The sequence below is a fragment of the Phocoena sinus genome, chromosome 3 (assembly GCF_008692025.1).
Source record: "Phocoena sinus isolate mPhoSin1 chromosome 3, mPhoSin1.pri, whole genome shotgun sequence".
In the NCBI taxonomy this organism is placed as follows: domain Eukaryota; kingdom Metazoa; phylum Chordata; class Mammalia; order Artiodactyla; family Phocoenidae; genus Phocoena; species Phocoena sinus.
The window spans coordinates 9,501,297-9,518,534 of NC_045765.1; positions in this window are offsets into that span (position 1 = coordinate 9,501,297).

Genomic DNA, 17,238 nt, shown 5'->3' on the forward strand with positions numbered 1-17,238 from the left:
ACCAGGGAAGTCCAGCACCCCTTTCCATTCTTTAAAAAATATATTGAGGATCCCAAAGCGCATCTGTTTATATGGGTTATAGCTACCGATAGTTGCCATTTAGAAATTAAAACTGAGACTTTTAAAAACTATTTATTAGCTTTCTTTTTTTTACATCTTTATTGAAGTATAATTGCTTTACAATATTGTGTTAGTTTCTGCTGTACAACAAAGTGAATCAGCTATATGTATACATATATCCCCTCCCTCCTGAGCTTCCCTCCCACCCTCCCTATCTCACCCCCTTAGGTCGTCTCAAAGCATCGAGCTGATCTCCCTGTGCTATGCTGCTGCTTCCCACTAGCCGTCCATTTTACATTTGGTAGTGTATATATGTCCGTGCAACTCTCTCACTTCGTCCCAGCTTCCCTTTCCCCCCAGTGTCCTCAAGTCCGTTCTCTACGTCTGTGTCTTTATTCCTGCCCTGCCACTAGGTTCATCAGTACCGTTTTTTCTAGATTCCATATGTATGCGTTAACATATGGTATTTGTTTTTCTCTTTCTGACTTACTTCACTCTGTATGACAGACTCTAGGTCCATCCACCTCATTACAAATAACTCAACTGCGTTCCTTTTTATGGCTGAGTAATATTCCATTGTATATATGTGCCACATCTTCTTTATCCATTCATCTTATTTATTAGCTTTTCAATTACAATCAACAATAAACCTACTAATGATAACGACTAACATTTTTTTTTTTTTTACACTTTTATTTATTTATTTATTTATTTTGTGGTACGCGGGCCTCTCACTGTTGTGGCCTCTCCCGTTGCGGAGCACAGGCTCCGGACGCGCAGGCTCAGCGACCATGGCTCATGGGCCCAGCCGCTCCGCGGCATGTGGGATCTTCCTGGACCGGGGCGCGAACCCGTGTCCCCTGCATCGGCAGGCGGACTCCCAACCACTGCGCCACCAGGGAAGCCCACGACTAACATTTTTAATGAAAAATAATCACATTCAAAACAAAAACATTCCATAAAAAGAGAGGCATTGTTTTACATGTTTGCCTCCCATTAATGTTGACGGAACAGAAAGCAGCTGGATTCTCATATCTGATTCTGCATTCCACCTGTTGCAATAGCCAATCTCCCCTGGAAACTCCACCATACACCTGTGAGAGAGTGAAAGTGAGAGAGGCAAAGGACATCTTAATATTATAAAAATAGTTCATGGGAATTCCCTGGCAGTCCACTGGTTAGGACTCCACACTTCCACTGCAGGGGGCATGGGTTTGATCCCTGGTCGGGGAACTAAGATCCCGCATGCCGTGGAGCACAGCCAAAAAAAAAATAATTCAGCCTGATGGGCCCCCCTGGAAGGGTCTCAGTAACCCCCAAGTTTCTGGACCCTTTGAGAACTGCTGTTCTCAGAACAAATGATATCTGGCCCATAGTAAGCGATTTTTTGCTATGGCCATTATTACCATAACATCAAAGAAGAAAGTTCCAAAAGGACTTGCTCCAGACCCCAAGCCTTGAGCTGAACTCAGCTAGAGGAGGCTGAGGGACTCCAAACGCAGGACAGGCAGAGCTCACCCTATAATAACGGCACCTAAGAAGAGACCAGTGGAATAAGAAACTAAAGAGGGTTTTAGCTTCCTAATCAGGCAGCTTGCCCAGTCACAACCCCCGCAGACTTCTAGACCAGCTGCCTGCCCAAGGCAAGGCTGGTCTCTGGCAAAGGTCCCCCTCCTGGGGTGCTGGGGCAATTCAGGAACAGGTAGATGCATGCAATTCCCTCAGGAGCCAGGGAAGCTGCAGCCACCTGTCCACCAGGGAATGAGACCCACTGCCCAAGCCCCCCACACCTCTGGACCCAAAGGGCAAGACTCTGGCTGAGTGCTGGGAGGCTGAACCTCAGGCGTCCACAGCCCACACATTTAGGCTGGAGCGAGTGTAAGTTGCCCAGGAGACACAAAGTGGGGGGATTAGAGGATGAAGAGGCAGAGTGGGGCTGAGGCTGTGGTCTCACATCCCTTTGGTCCCTGATCTGAGCTGTATCCTATGGAAGGCTGAAGAAGGGGCAAGGAAACAGAAACTCTGAGAGCAAGGCATGCTGTACAAATGCCCTGGGCAGCTCCCTTCATGGGACATAGAGATCCAAAAAATCCAGGCTCCATTTCAGATGTGTCCTTGGGGCTTCAAGGAATCACTGCCCCTTCCCTACAATCCACAGCCTCCAATTGCTACCTGAGCCTCAAGTCCTGTCTGTAAAATGGGGACCCACTACTGTGTCAAGGAGGCAAAACTCTTCCTCTACCTCCCTAGATTCAGTGACTAGGGTCTGTGAATTAAACCAACAAATGCCAGATTAATGGAAGAAAAGGTACACAATTTTTATTAATATTTACATGCATGGAAGTTCACAGAAAAGTAGTGAAACTCAAAGATCAATTAGATTCAGGGACTTATCTAACATTTTAACAAAGGAAAAAGGGTTTGGGGAGTTGGGGCTGGAGATGTATGGAGAGCTTCTGAGTTGGCAAAAGCATCCACATGCCCAGAGAGTGGCACAGCCCAGCTCCACGGGGACAGAAGCTTCTGCTCTCAGGACCCTCCCAGGTCTTGCCCTGTAAACCTCTTCATCTGGCTGTTCATTTCTTTGTGATAAACCAGTAAACATCAAAAATGCCTTCCTGAGTTCTGTGAGCCATGCTAGCAAATTAACGAACCTGAGAAGGGGGTCTTGGGAACGCCTGATTTAGAGCCAGTGGGTCAGAAATACAGGTGGCCCGAGACTTGGGACTTGTGTCTGAAGTGAGGGTGCTCTGTGGGACTGAGCCCTTTAACTTGTGATGTTAACTCCAGGAAAATAGTGTCAGAACTAAATGATTTGTTGGACATCCAGTTAGTGTCAGAGAATTGGTTTAGCATCGGGAAAAAAACCCACACGTTCGATGTCAGGAAACATCCCAGTCCCATTCTGAGGTTCTAGGTGGACATGGATTCCAAAAGGATACTATTCAACCAGTGACAGTAATACAAGCAGTAAAGTAGATTTGGAAAACCTGAGATGGTGCTCGTGAATGAACAAAGTGTGGGACACAGCCAGACAAGGAAGTGTTTGACCCCTGGCTCTGTCACCCATTGTGTGTCCTACAGGAGCTGACTTCACCCTGAGCCTGTGTCTCCTGTACACAATTACTGTGAGCAGGAGTCACCCACTCCCTTGCCAATGCTGGCTGATACTATAGATTGAATGTTTGTGTCCCCCCAAAGTTATCTGTTAAAACCTAATCTCCAATGTGATGGTATTTAAAGGTGGGGCTTTGGGAGGTGGTCAGGTCATGAGGGTGGAGCCCTCATGAATGGGATTAGTGCCCTTATAAAAGAGGCGTCAGAGAGACCTCCATGTGAAGACACAGAAAGAAGAGAGCCATCTATGAACCAAGAAGTGGGTTCTCACTGGATCCAATTGATCTCGGACTCCTAGCCTCTGGAACTGCAAGAAGTAAATGAATGTTGTTTATAAGCCACGAGTCCATGATGTTCTTAGCACCTGAACAGACTAAGCCAAACACCTGCTGAAGGCCTGGTGGGGATGCTGCAGAGGATGAGCAGAAGAGGGCTGCTGCCCCAATGTTCATTGCAGCACTATTTACAATAGCCAGCACACGGAAGCAACCTAAATGTCCATCAACGGAAGAATGGACAACGAAGGTGTGGTAGGTATATACAATGGAATATTGCTCAGCCATAACAAAGGATGAAATAATGCCATTTGCAGCGACATGGATGGACCTAGAGATTGTCAGACTGAGTGAAGTAAGTCAGACAGAGAAAGACAAATATCATATGATATCACTTGTATGAGGAATCTAAAACAATGGTACAGGGACTTCCCTGGTGGCGCAGTGGTTAAGAATCTGCCTGCCAATGCAGGGGACACCGGTTCGAGCCCTGGTCCAGGAAGATCCCACATGCCACAGAGCAACTGAGCCCATATGCCACAACTACTGAACATGCGCTCCAGAGCCCACAAGGCCCAACTACTGAGTCTGCGTGCTGCAACTACTGAAGCCTGCACGCTGCAACTACTGAAGCCTGCACGCTGCAACTAATGAAGCCTGAGTGCCTAGAGCCCATGCTCCGCAGCAAGAGAAGCTACCGCAGTGAGAAGCCCGCGCACAGCAACGAAGAGTAGCCCCTGCTCGTCGCAAGTAGAGAAAGCCCATGCGCAGCAATGAAGACCCAATGCAGCCAAATAAATAAATAAATAATTTTAATTGGTACAAATGAACCTATTTACAAAACAGAAATTGAGTCACAGATGTAGAAAACAAACTTATGGGGCTTCCCTGGTGGCGCAGTCGTTGAGAGTCCGCCTGCCGATGCAGGGGACACGGGTTCGTGCCCTGGTCCGGGAAGATCCCACATGCCGCGGAGCGGCTGGGCCCGTGAGCCATGGCCGCTGAGCCTGCGCGTCCGGAGCCTGTGCTCCGCAACGGGAGGGACCACAACAGTGAGAGGCCCGCGTACCGCAAAAAAAAAAAAAAAAAAAGTGGGGGGGGGAGGGCTGCTGACTGGAGGAGAGTCTGTAGAGGGGATGGACACAGAACCAAAATCATCCCACCCCTGCCCTCGATCTGCCATGATAGCCCCATCTGCCAAAAATGCCACCCATTTTTCATGGGGCCTCCTGTCCCTGTTCAGAATGGAGGCCCGGGCCCTCCTGCAATCTCCCCATCAAGCCCACCACCTCGGGCCCTGCAAGCTGCCCAGAGCTCCCACCTTCCTCCCCATCTCCCAGACAGTTCCCCACAGGCCCAGCTCCTCCCCACACCCTCCCCCTTATCCACCCTGCTCCAGCTCTTAAATAGGAGAAAGAATTCACCATCGAGGAAGTATCCTCCAAGACTCCATTTGCTCAGTAGAAAATGATCCAGAGACATACACAGCCAGCTGTGGACCGTTTTGTTTATCTCTGAAGAGGGTGGGGAAGGCCCTCAATGGAGGGAGTGTAGACTTTGGTACTGTACTTAATTAATTCTACAAATACACACGATCACTTTTGTAATCGGGAAACAGTTTCTAAAGGCATCCAGATGCCTTCTCCTGCAAAAAGTGCTTTCTCTGATCTCCAGATCTCCCAGGTCAATCAAAGACCACATAATAATAATCAATCCACTGGACAACCAAATGAGACTGTGTTCCCCCCAAAACCAAGGCCTGGGTCTTGTTCAAGGACATGTCCCCAGCTCCTGGTCCGTGGGAGCGCCCAGGGGGCGTTGGTTGAGCTGAGGTTGCACAGGCTGGACCAGTCAAGGTGCACCAGGCAGGCAGGCAGTGCCACCTAGAGGCCAGATGGGGAATGGCCGAGCGCGTGATCGCTGTAACTAGGAGGGGGGAGTGGTCCGCGAACGCGGAACTGGAGCCAGAAGAGAGCGTGAGAGCGCCCCTACTCCCTGCTCCAAGGTCAGAAAGAGGACCTGCGGGACATCACGCAAGTAAACGGCAGGGCGCTCTATAGAAAGAACTTTCTAACGACTACTCAGAACGGAGCAGATGGTTCAGGGGGACCCAGTATCCAAGCCAGCTAAAGCTGGCTGAAGCTGAAGACCCTGTGAGCCACTAAGTTTCTGGCTCCACTTTTCGCAGGAAGAGCCCACTGGAGAGGGAAGCCAGAAGAGATGCTTCTGGGAGCGCTGTGAGAGGAGGGACTGGATAGGAGGAAATGAGGGAGGCACTTTCAGATAAAAAATTGAGAGTCTAGAAAAGTTCGATCCTTTGCCCAAGGTCACATGGGTGGAAAAGGGTAGACCTTGAACCCTCATCCACTTGGTTTCCCTCCAGTCAGCCCTGGACATGACATGCCCCTGCCGGCTGGAGCCTAGTTACCTCTTCTCTCCTCCATGCTGTGCCCTCTCTTCTGGTTCTGCTGTCATCTCATCCTAAACCCACTCCCAGGTGACACCTCCCTGCCCACCAGGACTGCTGGGGGTACAAACCACCAAACCACCAAGCAACAGGAACAGTCTCCAGGTCTTTGAACTTCAGGTGTCAAAAGTTCAAGGTGGTTCAGAGTATTGCACCAACCTCAGTCCTCCACTCCTCTGGCCAGCCAGGGAGAGCAAGGTCATGCTGTCTCACATCTGAAAAATACATCAAAAGTCCCCTGGTGGACAGGGATGGACAGTCACAGCTCCCTTCCCCCTCTCCTCAGCCCCCAGGACTATAGCTCTTCCCTGCCCTGCTCCAGGTCAGCAGTGGTCCTGGGGGTTTTCACCCCCTGAGCAGAGAGTACAGGTGTGATTTGATTCCCCTGAAGGCACAGTGATCTAGACCAGCCATGTCCAACGGCAATTTAAAATGAGTCACACTTGGGTTTTCTAGTCACCACATTAAAGAAAGTAAAAAAGGAACAAGTGAAGTTTTTTAGTTTTTTTTAAATTGCGGAGAGATTCGAGATTCACGTAACATAAAATTAACCCTTTAAGGTGGACCATTCTTCAGCATTTAGTACCTTCAAAATGTTGTGCAACCACCTCTAGCTAATTTCAATATATTTTTATCACCCCAAGATAAAGTCCATCGCCATTAGCAGTCACTCTCCATACTGCCTCCCCTCAGCCCCTGGCCACCGCTAATCTACTTTCTATCTCTGTGGATTTGCCTCTTCTGGACATTTCACATAAATGGGATTACACAATATGTGACCTTTCAATCTGGCTTCTTCACTCAGCATAATGTTTTCAAGGTTCACCCATGTCATAACATGTGTCACAACTCCATTCCTTGGTTTTTTAATTTATTATTATTTTTTAAATTTATTTATTTTTGGCTGCGTTGGGTCTTTGCTGCTGCGCACGGGCTCTCTCTACTTGTGGCGTGTGGGGGCTACTCTTCATTGCGGTGCGTGGGCTTCTTATTGTGGTGGCTTCTCTTGTTGCAGAGCACAGGCTCTAGGCACGCGGCCTCCGGTAGTTTTGGCACGCGGGCTCGGTAGTTGTGGCTCACGGGCTCAGTAGTTGTGGCTCACGGGCTCTAGAGCGCAGGCTCAGTAGTTGTGGTACACGGGCTAAGTTGCTCCACGGCATGTGGGATCTTCCCGGACCAGGGCTCGAACCCGTGCCGCCTTCATTGGCAGGCGATACTTAACCACTGTGCCACCAGGGAAGTCCTGGAAATTATTTTGAGTGATATGTTTATTTAATAATACAACATAGCCAAAATATAGTCATTTCAACATGTAACCAATATGAATAGTATTGTGATCTTTTACATTGTTTTTTCGTGCTGAGTTTTTGAAACCCAGCATGTGTTTTTCACTCAGAGCACATCTCCATTCAGATCAGCACCTTTCAAGCACTCGATAGCCACGTGTGGCTCATGGCGACCATCCTGGACAGCACAGGTCTATCTCACACTCCTGGCATCATTCTCCAGCTCTGTTGTGCCTGGCAGGGGAAGGGGGGGGGGGTCACCCCCACCGCTGCCCACTAGTGTCCAAGTGCAGGATCTCACTCATCTGTGGGCCTCAGCACTGGGGTAAGTAGGGTGACATCTGCATAGTAGGGTTGGACAGACAATCCTCCAATCCCTGCTCTGCCACCTACACACATACACACACATCCTGCTATGGTCTGAATGTTTGTGCTCCCACAAAATTCATATGTTGAAGCCCTAACTATCAATGTGATGGTATTAGGAGGTGGGGCCTTTGGGGTGATCAGGTCATGAGGGTGGATGAAGCAACTGACAAAGGATTAATCTCCAAAATATATAAACAGCTCGTGCAGCTTAATTATCAAAATAACAAACAGCCCAATCAAAAAATGGGCAGAAGACCTAAAAGACATTTCTCCAAAGAAGACATACAGATGGCCAACAAACACATGAAAAGATGCTCAACATCACTAATTATTAGAGAAATGCAAATCAGAAATGAGGTATCCCCTCACACCAGTCAGAATGGCCATCATCAAAAAATCTACAAACAATAAATGCTGGAGAGTGTGGAGAAAAGGGAAACCTCATGCATTGCTGGTAGGAATGTAAATTGATACAGCCGCTATGGAAAACAGTATTTTTTAAAAACTAAAAATAGAACTACCATATGACCCAGCAATCCTGCTACTGGGCATACACCCAGAGAAAAGCATAATTCAAAAAGACACATGCACCCCAATGTTCATTGCAGCACTATTTACAATAGCCAGGACGTGGAAGCAACAGAGGAATGGATAAAGAAGATGCGGTACATATATACAATGGAATATTACTCAGACATAAAAAGGAACAAAACTGGGTCATTTGTAGAGACATAGATGGACCTAGAGACTGTCATCAGAGTGAATTAAGTCAGAAAGAGAAAAACAAACATCATATGCTAAGGCATATATGTGGAATCTGAAAAAATTGGTATAGATTATCTTATTTACAAAGCAGAAATACAGACACAGACATAGAGAACACATGTATGGATACCAAGGGGGAAGACGGGGTGGGATGAATTGGGAGATTGGGATTGACATATATACACTATTGATACTATGTATAAAATAGATAACTAATGAGAACCTACTGTATAGCACAGAGAACTCTACTCAATGCTCTGTGATGACCTAAATGAGAAGGAAATCCAAAAAAGAGGGGATATATGTATACGTATAGCTTCACTTTGCTGTACAGTATAAATTAACACAATATTGTAAAGCAACTATACTCCAACTTAAAAAGAAAATGTGATGGTATTAAGAGGTGGGGCCTTTGGGGTGATCAGGTCATGAGGGTGGAGCCCTCATGAGTGGTATTAGTGCCCTTATCAAAGGAAACCCAGAGCACTCACTTGCCCTTTCTGCCATGTGAGGACACAGCAAAATGACACCATCTGTGAACCACAAAGCCCTCACTGGACACCAGACCTGATGGCACCTTGATCTTGGATGTTCCAGCCTCCAGAACTGTGAAGAATAAATGTCTGTTGTTTATAAGCCTTCTGGTCTATGGCATTTTGTTATAGCAACCCAGATGGACTAAGATACATCCCAACCCTGGACTCAGCCTTCTAATCAATAAAATAGGAGTAAGGTAAGGAGGACATGCGTGTGCAGGCCCCTCGGGGCTACCTGGCACTGTGTGTGCATGCAGTGCCAACCACAGTGGCACGTGGTGATGCTATAAAAGCAAGAAAATGTAACAGTGCACTTCCAGAGGAAGTGGATCCCTTGGGAATCCTGCAGGAGTTACCTGGCTACAGAGGCCACTGCATAAGCCCAGGGAGCCATCACTGGTCCTCAGCTGCCTGTGGGTACCCCTAAGTCAGGGGTCATTCACTGGGCTTCTCACCTGGTGCACAGCTGGGGCAGGGATGGGGAGGGCGGCCTGAGCAAGGAGATGCCAGGTCAGTAGGGACCCTGCTGGGGCTGCTACAGGATTACTTCTTGAGGAGTTTGCTCCCAGCTTCTCAGGGTGGACCCGGCCAAGCCTTGGGGCCACACCAGCCCTCCTTCTGACTCATTCATCAGTGGAGGCAGAGAAAGCAGCCTTTAAATATAGCTCAGCACCATCTGAGACTGTGGGGCTGATGGAAGGAAGCCAGCAGCCGCCCCTGACCCAGCCAGCCGTCCTCCACGCTGGGCTCAGACACCCCCGCCTCTCTGCCTTCTCGCCCCTTCCCTTGCAGCCTCAAACAGCCTGCTGTCACGAGGCCCAGGCTCAGATGTTTAGGCTTTCTGTAAATGTGAGCTATAAAAAGAACCATGGGGCGGGTGGAAGGGTGGGAAATGGCCACCAGCTTGTTAAGAGATACCACCCCCATGCTGCCCCTAGCACAGCAAACATCCCCCCAGCCACCGTCCCTAGAGATGCAGGCTCCTGCTTGAGTGCAGACACACTGTGACAAGCTGGCATTTAGAATCAGGGATAAGGAGGCCAGCCAGTTGGGGAAAAGCCAAGTCTGACTTTATAAAGGTCTCTCTCCTTGGCCGGAACCGGGTGCTGGAAATTGCAATTCTGCAGATGCCTCCAGCTGAGGCAGGTCAAGCCGGCTCCAGGAGCGTACCTGGGCGGGGGGGGGGCCACATGGACACTGTGGGACACAGGGTGCCAGCCCTTAGCAGGGCTCCAGCCCCAGGCTGGCCTCCCCAGGCTCTGAATGTGCATTCAGGACAGCCACCCATACAACAGCACCATTCACCTGTCCCTCAGCCTCACCTCCACCTGATCAAGCTTCCAGCTCGCACTTGTGCCCAGTCGCCCAGCTCTCCACACCCACTGCTCCACTTGGGCAGACCCTGCCTCCTCCATCAGGGTGACTGCAGCCCCCACCCAGCCAGCGCCCCCCTTTCCCTGGGCTCTCTGCTCATGCAGCCTACCTGCAGCCCAAGCTCCCCACACCATCCGGAGCTCGAGATGTCCACCTCCTGCCACAGCCCATCCCCCCCTCCCTTGCGGGGACTTTCTGCCGGTCCTTCAACTGTACATAGGGCACCGGTTAGGTGCCAGGCGCAGGTCAGGAGCTGAGAATGCACGGTGGAGAGTAAGATGGGCACCGTCACATCCTCACGGACTCCCAGTCAGATGGAGGAGGCAAAGGGCACATCGACAAAACTACATCGACAAACCAAAAAGAAAAAGCAGGGAAATAATGAATGACAACTGGGATGTGTGCTGTGAAGGAACAGCCCAGAGCACTGCAGAGAGGCTGACCTTCCTCAGAAGGGGAAGGGAAAATATACACAAGGCCTGAAGGACAGGGGTCTGGTGGGAGAAGGGGGAGGGGTGGGGACATTCCATGCAGGGAAAGAAGCTCTGAGTAGGAGCAAATTGAGAAGACCAAGGTGCCATGTACATCCTCCTTGGGACTACTTGGTCTTTATTCTGAGAACAGTAGGGAGCCTCTGAAGGCTCAGGAGAGCTGGCGTGCTCAGACTTCCATTTGTAAAAGCTCACTGACTTAGAGACAGAAAGAACAGTGGTTACCAGGTGCTGGCGTGAGGGGAGTGAGGAGTTATTGTTTAATGGGGACAGAGTTTGGTTTGGGTTTTTTTGTTTGTTGTTGTTGGTTGCAGTGGAAGCATGAAGTCTTAACCACTAGACATCCAGGGAATTCCCAGGGACAGAGTTTCAGTTTGGAATGATGAAAAAGTTCCAGAGATGAATGGTGGTGATGGTTGGGTGACCATATGTAAATGTATGTAAAACCACTAAACTTTCACTTAAAAACGGTTAAAATGGTAAATCTTATGTATATTTTACCACAATTTTAAAAAGTTTAAAAAATTATCAAAATGGTAAAATTTATGTTAGGTGTATTTATGTCATGGGTTAAGGTGAAAACAACCCACATGTCCATCAGCAAATGAATGGATAAACAAATCGTGGTATATCCATACAATCGAGTGTTCATTCAGAAAATGATCAAAGTTTTGATACATACTACAACGTGGATGAATCTCAAAAGCAAACTAACTGGAAGACGCTAGACACAAAAGACTACATAGTGTATGATTCCATTGACACGAAGTGTCCAGAAGAGGGAAATCCATAGAAACAGAAAACAACGATTGGTTGTTGCCATGGGCTAGGGGAGGTGGAATGGGTATGGCGGCTAATGGGTACAGTGTTTCTTGAGGTGATGGAAATGTTCTGGAGATGGGTGGTGGTGATAATTGCACAACATTGTGAATGTCCTAAATGCCAGGGAATTGTACACTTTAAAATGGTTTGGGGAATTCCCTGGCGGTCAAGTGGTTAGGACTCCATGATTTCACTGTGGAGGGCTCGGGTTCAATCCCTGGTGGAGGAAAAATAATATCCCTAGTCAAGGGAACTAAGATCCTGCAAGCTGCGCAGCATGGCCAAAAAATAAAAATATAAATAGATAAATAAATAATAAAATGGTTTGGAATCCCCTGACAGGCCAGTGGTTAGGACTTGGCACTTTCACTGCTGGGGGCCTGAGTTCAATATCTGGTCAGGGAATTAAGATCTTGCAATGGCTTCCCTGGTGGCGCAGTGGTTGAGAGTCCGCCTGCCGATGCAGGGGACACGGGTTCGTGCCCCGGTCCGGGAAGATCCCACATTCCACGGAGCGCCTGGGCCCGTGAGCCATGGCCTCTGAGCCTGCGCGTCCGGAGCCTGTACTCTGCAACGGGAGGGGTCACAACAGTGAGAGGCCTGCGTACCACAAAAAAAAAAAAAGATCTTGCAAGCCACGTGGTGCAAGCCAAAAAATAAAAGTGTATTTTATGCTATTTATTGTGCCTCGATTAAAAAAAAAAAAAGGAAAGGAAAGGAAAGTTAAGTTCACTGGCTACGCTGAGAAAAGAGATGAGTGGGGCAGGGAGACCAGGGAAGGGAGGTGGGGCACATCTCGGAACTCAAGGCAATGACAGATGATGGCACCAGGGCGGGGCAGGGAAAAACAGAGGGAAGGGAGAAACACGGAGACAGGAGATGGGACCCTGTGACTGGTTAGATGGCGGGTGGTTAATGGGACGGTTCTATCCCATCCATCAGCCCAGGGTGAGGCCATTACTTGAGACAGGTCTGGCCTTCCTGTCTCTGCTCCTGCTGTGCCCCCACCAGCCTGCCCATCTCAGTGCTCAATCCCACTCCACCTTGAAGGCTCAAGTGTCCCCTCCCCCCGGGGGAATCCTCATCGTCCCCTCCCCAGTGTTAATCATCAGAGTCTTCTGCGTGTCCTCACTCCCCTCCAACTCCAACTCCCACCCACCTCTTTGCTGTGCCAACCAGGAAACATCCCAGGAAGCCCCGAGTCAGCATCAGGTAACATTCAGGTCTTAGGCTCCTTAGAGCAGGGGTCTGCAAACATCTGGAAAGGGCCAGACAGGAAATATTTTCTGCTCTGAGGGCCAGGCAGTCTCTGTTGCAATGACTCAACTCTGCCTCGTAGTGTAAAAGCAGCCCCAGATAATAGATAAATGAATGAGCACAGCTGTGTGTCAATAAAACTTTATTTATGAACTCTGACTTTAATTGAAATATATTTGCCATATAACACTGTGTAAATTTAAGGTGTCCAACACTTGATACATTTATATATTGTAACTGATTTAGATATTGTAATATTGTATCCATAATTAGCACCTCTATGATGTTACATCATTATTTTTTTAGTGGTGGGAATAATTAAATTGCTAGTCTCTTAGCAAGTCTGATGATTATAATACAAGACTGTTGTCTATATTTACTCTTCTGTGCATCTGTGGAACTCTACGACTTATTTACTACTCACTGCAAGTTTATGCCCTTCAACAACATCTGTTATATCCCCCCAATCCCTTGGACACTAAAATTTGAATTGCAGATAATTTTCAAGTCGTGAAAATTTTTTCCAGCCATTTATAAATGAAAAGGCCTGGGGACTTCCCTGGCAGTCCAGTGGTTAAGACTCCATGCTTCCACTGCAGGGGGCATGGGCTCCATCCCTGGTCAGGGAACAAAGATCCTGCATGCCGTGAGGCATGGTCAAAAATGAAAGAAGGAAGGAAGGAAGGAAGGAAGGAAGGAAGGAAGGAAGGAAGGAAGGAAGGAAGGAAGGAAGGAAGGAAGGAAGGAAGGAAGGAAGGAAGGAAGGAAGGGAGGGAGGGAGGGAGGGAGGGAGGGAGGGAGGGAGGGAGGAAGGAAAAGAGAAAGAAAGAAAGAAAGAAAGAAAGAAAGAAAGAAAGAAAGAAAGAAAGAAAGAAAGAAAGAAAGAGAGAAAGAAAGAAAGAAAGAAAAGAGAAAGGAAGGAAGGAAGAGGGAGGGAGGGAGGGAGGGAGGGGGGAAGGAAGGAAAAGAGAAAGAAAGAAAGAAAGAAAGAAAGAAAGAAAGAAAGAAAGAAAGAAAGAAAGAAAGAAAGAAAGAAAGAAAAGAGAAAGGAAGGAAGGAAGAGGGAGGGAGGGAGGAAGGAAGGAAAAGAAAAGGCCATTCTTAACTCACAGGCTGTACAGAAACAGACAGCAGACTGCATTTAGCCACCACGCTGTGGATGGTTCTAGCACGATCTCTTGCCCCACATCTGTCACTTCTAATAGTGTATTATCAGGGAGTCTTGGTTATCTTTATAAGGGCACTAATCCTATTCATGAGGGACCCACCCTCATGACCTAATTCCCTTCCAAAGGCCCCACCTCCTAATACCATCACCTTGGGGGGGTAGGATTTCAACATACACATTGGGGGTGGGGGGAGACACAAACAGTCAGACCACAGTAGTGGGTATACAGGTTTTCAAAAATTATTATAGGGGTAATATAAAACTGCACTGTTTAAGCAAAAGGTCACATGGTACAGAGCCCTGCTACCTGCTCTCTCTCGTGCTGCACCTATGGCTTCCTGGGGAGGTCCCTACCATCAGTTAAGGAAAAGGAAATTCAGGCCTGGTTTACAGATGGTTCTGCATGATCTGCAGACACCCCCTGAAACTGAACAGCTGCAGCACTATAGCCCCTCTCTGGGACACCCCTGAAGGACAGTAGTGAAGGGAATCCCAGCGGGCAGAACTGTGAGCAGTGCACCAGGTTTGGTTGTTCGTTTTACCTGGAAGGAGAAATGGCCAGATGTGTGATTATATGCTGATTTGGAGGCTGGAGCCAGTGGTTTGGCTGGATGATCAGGGACTTGAAAAGAAGATGATTGGAAAATTCATGATGAAGAAGTCTGGGGAAGAGATCTGCAAACAGGCTTCTCTGAATGGGCAATAAGTGTGAGGTATCCCATGTCAATGCTCACCGCTATGTTCTGATTGTTTGTGTCCCCCCCCAAACAAATTCATATGTTGAAATCCTACCCCCCAAGGTGATGGTATTAGAAGGTGGGGTCTTTGGAAGGGAATTAGATCATGAGGGTGGGTCCCTCCTGAATGAGATTCAGTGTCCTTATAAAGAGACCCCAGAGAGCTCCCTGGTCCCTTCTGCCACGTGAGGACACAGCAAGAAGATGCCATCTATGAACCAGGAAGTTAGCTCTCACCAGACACCAGATCTGCCAGCACCTTGATCTTGGACTTCCAGCCTTCAAAACTGTGAGAAATAAATATCTGTTGTTTATAAGCCACCCAGTCTATGGTATGTCTGTTATAGAAGCCTGAACAGACTAAGACATTCACTGAAGGGTGGCCTTAGCAGAAGAGGATTTTAATAATCAAATGGATAGGAGTCTGTGGATAACAACTGGCCTCTTTCCCCAGCCACCCCTGTGTTGACCCAATGGGCTCATGAACAATGTGGCCACCCAGTGCCTTCCTGCCTGGGTGACCACTGTTAGCCATCTGGTCTATATTGGGACTCTGTTCTCACCACCATCCTGAGAGTTCACTGTTCCTGAGCCCCTCCAATGGGTAGGCACAAACCAGCCACCCTTCCCACAGGCCGGAGGCCACGTCCACTTGTGCAGACTTGGCTGGGAGGCGCAAAGCCTTGAGGACTGGTAGGAGAAAGAGATTGATACTGGGCAGCCTCTTTCCTTCACTCCTGGACGGCACTGCCTCCCACCCCACACCCTTGTAAGTCCTTTTATTTAAAGCCAAAGCAGAAGCATGCAATACTTACATTTGGTGACTTGCTTTTTTTTTTTTTTTTTAAGTTGAGGTAAAATTCACAGAACATAAAATTAACTAGGAACCATTTCCTTTCTTTCTTTCCTTCTTTATTTCTTTTTTTTTTTTTTTTTTTTTTGACTGCCAGAGAATTCCCAACCAGTAACCATCATTCTAAACTGTACAGGGACTTCCTTGGTGGCGCAGTGGTTAAGAATCCGCCTGCCAGTGCAGGGGACACAGGTGTGATCCCTGGTCCAGAAAGATCCCCCATGCCACGGAGCAACTAAGCCCGTGCGCCACAACTACTGAGTCTGCGCTCTAGGGCCTGTGCTCCGCAACAAGATAAGCCACCACAATGAGAAGCCTGCACACCGCAATGAAGAGTAGCCCCCGCTCGCTGCAACTAGAGAAAGCCCACGCCCAGCAACGAAGACCCAACGCAGCCAAAAATAAATAAATTTTTTTTAAAAAGTAATAAACTCTACGATTTGGTGGCATTTAGTACATTCACATTTTTTTTGAAGTATAGTTGATTTACAATGTTGTATTAATTTCTGCTGTACAGCAAAGTGATTCAGATATATATATATATATATATATATATATATATATATATATATACACACATTCTTTTTCATATTGTTTTCCATTACGGTTTATCACAGGATATTGAATATAGTTCCCTGTGCTATACAGTAGGACCTTGTTGTTTATCCATTTTATATATAATAGTTTGCACCTGCTAATCCCAAACTCCCAATCCATCCCTCCCCCTTGGCAACCACACGTCTGTTCTCTGTGTCTGTCTGTTTCTGTTTTGTAGATATGTTCATTTGTGTCGTATTTTAGATTCCACATATAAGTAATATTATACAGTATTTGTCTTTCTCTGTCTGACTTACTTCACTTAGTATGATAATCTCTAGGTCCATCCATGTTGCTGCAAATGGCATTATTTCATTCTTTTTTATGGCTGAGTAGCGTTCCATTGTATATATGTACCACATCTTCTTTGTCCATTCATCTGTGGATGGACGTTTAGGTTGTTTCCATGTCTTGGCTATCGTGAATAGTGCTGCTATCAACACTGGGGTCCATGAACATTCACAATGTTTTGCAACCATCTTATCCAGTTCCATAATATTTTCATCACCCCACAAGGAGACTTCATGTACATTATGCAGTCACTCCTTATCCCCTCTCTTCCCAGTTCCTGGCAACCACTCATCTACTTTCTGTCTCTGGATTTGCCTATTCCATAAATTCCATATAAAACAAAGTCATACAATACGTGACCTTTTCTCTCACTGAGCTTAATGTTTTTGACGTTCGTCCATGTTGTAGCATGTACCAGTGCTTCATTCTTTTTAAGGCTGAATAAAATATTCCATCATATGGATGGACCGCTTTTTGTTAATCCCTTCATCCATTGATGGACAATTGTTTCCACCTTTTGGCGATGGTAAACAGTGCTGCTATGAACATGTGTGTAAAAGGATTTGTATGAATATGTTTTCAATTATTTGGGGGATGGCGACTTGCTTTTTTACTTAACGATATAGCAAAGACATCCCGGTGGCAGGCCAATTCTGCACCCAGTCTTCGATGGTTTGCAGGATAAGCTCATTAGATGTGTGTCGAATGAAGCAATGAATCAATATTTAGATGAAACTTTCCTGGGAGCACTGCAGTTTTTGTTAACAGAGAAG